This window comes from Capsicum annuum, chromosome 1 (genome assembly GCF_002878395.1).
Source record: "Capsicum annuum cultivar UCD-10X-F1 chromosome 1, UCD10Xv1.1, whole genome shotgun sequence".
Taxonomy (NCBI): domain Eukaryota; kingdom Viridiplantae; phylum Streptophyta; class Magnoliopsida; order Solanales; family Solanaceae; genus Capsicum; species Capsicum annuum.
Genome location: NC_061111.1, coordinates 124,670,834 through 124,679,764, shown reverse-complemented (window position 1 = coordinate 124,679,764; position 8,931 = coordinate 124,670,834).

Here is an 8,931-nt window from a genome sequence, read left to right as displayed (position 1 = left end):
TGTCAGCTTCTTGAAACTACCCTCACAAGTATTAGACCATAGGAAATTCACCTTTTTTTGAGTCAACTTAGTTAATGGGGCTACAATAGAAGAGAAAATTTTTACAAACCTCCTATAATATCTGCTAAATCTAAGAAGCTTTGAATATTGGTTGGAGTCATGGTTCTAGGCCACTTCTTAATCGTCTCAACTTTTTGTGGATCCACCATGATCCTCTCACTAGAAATATGACCCAGATAGGTCACAATATTTAATAAGAACTCATACTTAGAGAATTTACCATACAACTATTGATCTTTAAGGTTCTATAATACTATGTGAAAGTGATCAGCATGATCCACCTTACTCTTAGAATACACTAAAATATCATCAATAAATACAATTATGAGCAAATACAAAAATAATGGAATACTTGATTCATAAGATCCATGAATGCCACTGAGGCATTAGTCAAATCAACAGATATGATCACGAACTCAAAATGACCATATCAAGTATGAAAAGTAGTCTTAGGGACATCCACTTTCCTAATCTTTAGCTGATTATAACCTGACCAAAGATCAATCTTAGTAAAATACTTAACTGTAATTACCCTATAATTAATTTTTCATATTTATACTTATATTTACCATTTGAGCTTCTCCATAGCTTCCCCAAGTCATTTGTGATTTGCTGGAACTGACATTCAGTTACCGGGCAATTCATTTATTCTTTAGAGCCAATTCCTTATTTTGAAGTCTTTGATGGTTTCAAATGGCCATCAGGTAAAAAATTTAGTCTTGGTAGACCTTTGGTTCAGGTCCCAATGTACCCAAGCTCATTTTGACTTATTAGTTGGAAAGTTAAAAATTAAAAAGAATAGGTGTGGGACCTATAGTTGGTCAAAACAACCTCAAATTAAAAATATCACTTTGCCATCACATCCAGAATATCAATTTTAGGTTAGGGAGACCCTTGGTTTAGGTCCTAAGTCTCCCGGACTTATTTTGGGCTATTGAGCAGATATTTATAGAAGTGATGAAACTATAGGTGTGGGCCATACTTTTTTCCTAAATGATCTTTGATAAATGTTTGGATGATTCCAATGGATTTGAAATATGGTTTACACTTAAAATTTGTGAGTGGATCATTTTTTTTGGATTTCGAATGAGTTTTGAGGGTCAAAAACTTATTTTTTAGTTTGTTGTCATCTGATGCAACCACGATCACGGACAAGTGTGTGTGATTGTGAATAGAGCGATCAAGGCCCGTAGGACCATGATTGTGATATTTGAATACCTATAGGGGCTATATAAAGGCCCTAAGACGCATTTGGGGCATATTTGCTTTACTATTTAGACCTAGAAACCATAAAATGAGTGTAATAACTCAAAATTAGTCATGGGAGGTGACTTGGGAGCTTGATTATCATCTTGTATTGCGATTATCTTCAAGATTAAGGTAAGAATTTCTTAAATTTATGCTTGAATTTCTTAGTTTGGGCCTAAAACTCCAATTTAGCTTAGGGCTTGATTTTAGCCCAAAGTATGCTTAGTTTTCACCCATTCTTTGAGGGTTATGATTTCTTATTCATGTGTGAACATTGGGTTGGTATCGGAAACTCATTTTCCATATGTGAGACCCACTTAGGGTTTTGGTTTCAATTTTGGACCTGAAGCATAATAGTGCAATATGGGTATCATTTGACTCGTGATGTGTAGATTATGGTTTCGATAGTGTGATGTCATTATGAGGATTGTAAAGTGAAGACGAGAATGAGGTGTATGAAGTGATGTTTTGTAGTTTTTCCTTGAGGTAGGCTTCTGTCTACTCTTCTTCATAGATGATGTGTGATATATGTGGCGTGTGAATATAGATGTTAGGCTTGATTATGAGTAGGATAAATTGGCCTTGATTATTGATGTTTGGGGATTAGATGAGGGTTTTGGACCCATAAGATGACATGTTTATAACCCTTTTATATCATATTGCCTTCCTTCTTTAGTTTATATTAGTTATTTCATAGATATGATATAATGTTATGTTTGAAATATGGTTTTTGTATTTGAAGCATGGCTTGTATATTTAGCGTTATTGGGCTAATGTGGCAGTCTTGAAATTGTAAGTTGGGTAGAGTTGACTTGAATACCCTTATTTATAGTCGAAGTTGCTATCCTAGGCTTGAATATGCCTTACTTGACATCTAGAAGATAAACTAGTTACCGTAGCCTAGTTTGGGGCATAGTATGCCTAATTATGGAAATTGTAGGTTAGAAGTAGGTTCGGTCGGCCCACTTAGGCCCAAGCTCGTAGACTTAATGCGGATGTTAGACATAGATAAGTCTAGTAAACTTAGAATAAGGTTACTTCATAACTTGGTAACTTGTATTGATGTTCCCAGATTGTGGCTTTTGAGTTATGGTTATAATACTCTTTGTGGAAGTAATATTGGGTATTTAGAGATGATATTCCTCCTAGATATGTTATGTGGCCTATAGAGATGCTATTTCCTCTTAAACTTAATGATTGACCTATAGAGATGTTATTTTCTCTTAGACTTGATGATTGACCTATAGACTTGTTATTTCATATAATCATGATTGTTGGACTTATAGAGATGATGCTCTTCTTGGATATGTAAATCAACCTAGAGAAGTGATATTCCTCATAGTCATGATGTATGACCTATTGATATATGATATGCTATAAATGATTACTAGTCTATATATATTATGCCACCTAGATGTGAGATACCTCTTGTGTGAGAGATAATTACATATCTATCTATATTATGCCTCTTAGATATGATATACCTCTAGTGTGAGAGATGATTACATGCCTATTGATATTATACCTCTTGTATGTGAAATGCCTCCTATATGTGAGATGATTACAGGTATTCTACGACATAAAACTATAATTATTGATATGTGCCCCGGATATATGTATAATTATTGATATGTGCCCCGGATATGTGTATGGGCCTAAGGCCGCGATTATGATGTTGTGATTATTCCAAAAAATTAGTGGGCCAAAAGCCGTGTTATGATATTGATTTAATATCCGAGAAGTATTTATCATTATAAATGATGTGATTATAGTTTATGAATATGAATATGTATATATTTGTATACACATCTCTTCGGTATGGGATGGAGAAAGATGCGATATGATGCTTACTATTCCACTAATTAAATACTGGTGATGGCATGCATAGATTTAGTACATTCATGATTATTATATTAGTAATTGATGTGATTCTAATTGAAATACGATCTTATAACTATTCTTTCTTATTAAGGGTTAAGCTTAGTTGTAGCTAGATGTCTTTTAGGTGGCTATAGTACTTGATGGCTATAAATCTAATATACTGGTTAATGAACCTTGCTTATTTGAGATATGATAACTAGCGATGATTGATACGTGGCTAATAATGATGTTGATTAGTTGGTAAACAATGGTTAGTTAATGAAGGATGTTAGTTAATAAAGAATGGTTAGATGATAAATGGTAAATTTTTTACTATTAATGATTAACAGATATAGTATGATTAGTTGATAATAATAAATGGTGGATAAATGGCGGGTTTAGTTTAGTGATGAGCCTTTGACCAGATGTTAGATGTTGTCTATTTAACAAACAGTGGTTAGTTGCTATCTCGTGAGTAAGGATAGGTTTTAGGCTAATCACTAGATATTATGTGATGACTAGTGAACTAATGATTCTATTATAATAAGCATTGGTTAACTAATAACGAGTAGTTGGGAAGTATTGACTAGGTAGATATTCTATTGTGATATGTCTATGTGTATGAGTATTTTATGATTATTTTAGTATATCTTATTTGATCATGGTAATTGTGATGATATTAATACCCGGCAAGGCCGGAGGATACTATTGTAATGCTATTGATACTCGATAAGGTCGGAGTATACTATTGTGATGTTATTGATACCCAACAAGGCAGGAGAATACTATTGTGATGATGTTGATACCCGACAAGGCCAGAGGATATATTGATGATATGCTAAGATCCAGCAAAGATGAAGGTTGATTATGATAATGATGGAACTGATGAGGACAGTCATGATGATTTGTGACATTGATTCTATACTTTGCATTCTTTCCTGCACGCGCCTTTCATATCACCAGTATGCACCTATGTCTATTAGTCGGTATAGGATGGTTTCATAGATATGGTTGAAGAATATGCCTTGTGTTTTATATATTGATTGACCCTTCTGAGCCTGAGGTGGTGGGGGTACACATAGGATCGTCTAGGTATTTGGTTGTCCGGAGTAGCTGGTTGTTCAAACTGTTATTGATATAATTATTATCATTGTTATGATAATTATTATGGCTAGCTCATGATAGATTAGTTTTTGATCCGGTATAGGTATTTGAGGTATGTCTTCAGACTCTCCTATCTTATGATTGCATTATTATGCACAATTATTTCATGTCTAACCATATGGATTAGAACCCCTAGTATGATAGTATTTAAATCCTATTCTATTAGAATGAGCTCTCAAAATGTGAATATCTTTATATATATATATATATATATATATACCTATATATATCTAGACATATGAAGCTAGAATAATACGGTATATCCCTTCCTTTATTGTTCATGTTTTATAGTTATTTCTTCGCCTTGTATATTACTATATATATATTTTTTTCATTCTTTATTCATTTATTGACCTAGGATATACGGTATATTAGTGACGTATATTAAATGTAGCTTGAATAGGATAGTTCACCCTGATACTTCCTTAGTTTTATTATGTTAGACTCTTGGACATGAACAAGATAGTTGTTCCTTATTATCTCATTTACTTGCCATATGAGTTTTGGACTCTTGGGTGTAGTTTCCTTTCTGTTTATATGATGTATATATCTGCTTTATCTTTGGAGCTCTGTTGGAAGTATCCTACTGAGTACCATTCATTTGGTACTCATACTACACTCATACATCCTGTAGATCATAGTACGATTATCATCGTTGATGTGTATATCGTGCAAAGAAGCTCTGGTTTAGAGACTTAGAGTGAGATCCTGACATTTGGAGCACTACTTATCTTTCTCTTATGTATTAGACCAATCTCTAAGTTGTATTATTGTATTTTTATTTATATTTCACTTTTGTACTCTTTTTATATTAAAAGCTCTTGTACTGATACCACCAAGTTTTGGGATCCTTCTATGTATTGATTTTTATTTTATATATTCCATATTCTTTTCCTTATATTATTGAGTGGTCCATTACTAGTCGTTCCAGACTATGGGTTGGCTTGCCTACTGGTGGGTTATGGTAGGAGCCATCATAACTTAAGAAAATCAGGTCATGAGAAATTGGTATCAGAGCTTAGTTTTTATCAGTGTATTAGTACAGAAGATAAGTATTAGTAGAGTCCTATGGATTGGTGCAGAGACGTCCATAAACTATCTTTAGGAGGCTACAGTGACATTTTAGAAAATTCACTTCATGACTCCTTATCGTGTGTCCGCATTCCTATAAACCTCAAACAAATTCTTTGACTCTATTCTATCCTCAAAGGATGATGCAATATTATCGATAAATGTGAACGAGACTCCAACAAGCATTTCTAGAATTTTAGTGCAGCATAGAACTAGAGAGTCAGAGATAAATATAGAAAATCCTCAGTGGCAACCAAAAAAGATTTATAACAAGTCCCCATTAGACTTGTGGAGTGTGGTATGGTTCTTCAGGCTATGGAGACTATTATAGAATATGAGAGGTAGTATCTCAAAGTATTCTAGGATCTTTGCTTGGTTGTGTTATGATCAGACACTCTTTCAGAGAATGCCTCTGGTATGAGATAGGTGATCATCTAGAGTTAGCCTGTATTTCTCGCCAGCCTAGAGTTCCTAAGATAGGCTATAATTTTAAAAGTTTGGACATAATTTTGTGAATTTCTCTTAGCGTCAGTTGGCTAGCTATTTTGGCTCAGTTTGTGTTCTCTCTATATTGATGCTTCAGGAATTGCTATGGCTGTATAGAAACCGACAACTAGTCTAGGGTGTGTCCTTGACATAAGATTCTAGTTATTTAGCTTAGCTAGATTAACTTGTGATGTTGTGATATCTTTAGTTAGAGATGGTACGCTTGGAGCCTCAGTTGATAATTCAGTCGAACGGACTGATTTAGACCTATTCAGATTTATTTTCCCTATGCTAGTCAGGCATATGATTATGGATGTTACCACAATTGGTGTGATTTTATTTCTCACATTTATCTCTTATTATGTGTATTGAGGTTTTCATACCCATTGTTGTTTGTATGCCTTGATAAATTTATATCGGTCAGTATGTGCCTTATTGTTGAATTCATGATTATGTTACTACTCTGTGGTTTGTTTCTTTATTAGTGGATAGAGTAGATATATAATGATGTTTTTCTCCTTGAGAGTGGTTTTAGGTTTGAGTCCCATTTATCTTAGCATACTAGCCCTGTTGTGTCCCTTGAGTGGTACATGATATTGATATTTATTTGGGTTGATAGTGATATTGTCATTGCTATTGCTACCCCTATGTGGGGTTATTGATATTACTTGATGTTATTACAAGATGAATTTGATTCTCGCTAGGTAGTTGTATAGACTAGTGTTATCTAGTTAGACTTTTATTTTTATGTGATATTATTTGGTGGCTTGAGTAGATATAGTCCGATTTGATGATTTCTTTCCCCGAGTATGGCGAGGTTGACTATTTTCCCTCATGGTTAGCTGTATTAGATTAATTTCGAGGATGTATTATGGTATCAAAGGTAAGTTGACCTTCCATGGTTCTTTGTGTTTTTGAGTCGGCAGTTTAGTTATGTTGCCCATTTTGAGTTTGTGATTCTTAGACTTGCCTTCTGGGCGTGAAGAACATTTTTTTGGCTATCCCTTCTTATTAACCTATTTTATAAATAGACCAGTTTGAGGTTCGTTCTTTATTTGTGGTTGTTTCTTTGTCCGATAGCGATTTTGATATTGATGTAGAGATATCATGGATTCATCTCATAGGTATGTTGGGTTAGTTCCCTTGGGATTATTTGCTCTGTTGTTAGTGTGGTGATTAGATACTCCTTTATCATTGTGATATAGTTTTGCCTAGTAGAGTTGGAAAGTTAGAGGCAAGTGGCCTTTCTTGTGATCGCTTCTTAAGTTGGAAAATTAGAAACTCTTTAGCTTGAGTTGTTGGTTCTTTGGTAGTGGTCACGACTTTGACCTTGGTTTTGAGATTGGTATTTCTTCTTCGATGATGTTATTCTTGGGTGGATTCAGGAAATCCCTATTTCAGAATTTGTTCGAACTAGTGAGGCTTGGTGGAGTGATTTTCCTCAATGATATAAGCCTGTGGCTATTTCTTTGCATAGACGGATTATTGCATTGGTTAGTTCCTAACTTAAGTTGTATTTCTCTGAGTTGCTAAAGTTTTTTCCTTCACTGGTGTGGTTTTCATCCTTGAGAAGTTTTAAGTATGTTTGGATAGTTCATGCCCTCCAGTGGATATGGAGTGGGTTATACGCATTTCCAGCCAGTGACTTTTCCTTTGGCATGACTCCTATTTTACGACTATGTTTTGTTCCGTCCAGCAGATATAGTTGCTTATGTTATCAGTCAGTGGTTATCCCTGTGGTGATTTTTCTCTCTAGATATGTCTCGACTGTGGCTTGGTATGATTTATTTTGGATATGTCAAATCTGGATACTAGAGTCGAATTGAGATAGTTGACATTAAAATAGCATTATTGGCCCAGTTTTGGATTTTGACTTCTTGGAATAGCAATTTGGAAGTATGATAGATTTGGAGCATTAATGCTTACCCTTTTTAGTTTAGATTTAGATATTTGAGATTGAGCGATTCAGCCTTGGTATTGAGATTTCAGCTTGGTGTTGTAGAGATATCGTGCAACCTTTATTTTGGACTTATTTCAGTTTGAATTTCATTTATAGGTTGGTTGAGCCTACTTCATGGTTTCATATTCGGTCTTCTAGACTTCAGTTGGATTATAGTTGATAAGTGTTCAGATGGTAGCCCATGGACCTCATATTGGTTATTTTAGTTTTGACCTCGAGTTTCAGTTTTCTTTGGGAATTTTAGATGATTTACTTAGTGGGAGTAATATTCTCAAGTTGGATTCAATATGTCTTCATTCTCAGTGGATGAGACATCTTGGAGTGCAATATTCAGTAATGAGTAATTATACCTTGGATTTTGAGATTTCAGTTTGTATTCATCTGGATTGGTTACATCATCGACATAGATTGCATTCCGTGATTATCTCCATTTGTAAGCCCAGATAATGCCTTGTGAGCATATTCTCATATTTGCCTTATAGACTTTCAGCAGATCTGCTTCAGTTCTTTGAGTTCTCTATGATGAGTCTGTGTGGACGAGACTCAAGTGATTTTCCTCCTGGCTTGGAGTAGATAGCAGGTGCAAAAAGGTAAAAGAAGGTTATTTTTGGATTTGGAGTTAGTTTTATGAGTAGATTTGGAGTCGATTTTATGACTCAGGTCTTGGTTTGCTTTTGACTTGGATAAGCCTTTGTTGATTTATGTGGATATAGAGGTGGAATCAGGGTGATGTGATTCAGCTATGCATGCATCAGCCTTTTCAGTTAAGTTGGAGGCCAGTTAGCGGTTAAGTTAAGTTGGCTATTTTGGAAGTAGAATAAGAGTGCTGGTTAAAACAAGGATACCTGTGGCGAAATCCCTTGCAAGTGTTTTATCTCCACTGAGGTTATCTGGGAAGTCATGCTTGAAGCATACAGGCCCAGTACCTCATCCTTTTGAGCTTTTGAGATTTTTTCTGTCCGTTGATTTTTCAAAAATGAAAGTCTTTTTAGTAGTGGATATTGTAATTACCCTTCAGGTTATTTTCCATATTTATGTTTATCTTCACCGTTTGATCTTCTCCATAGATGCCCCAAGTCATT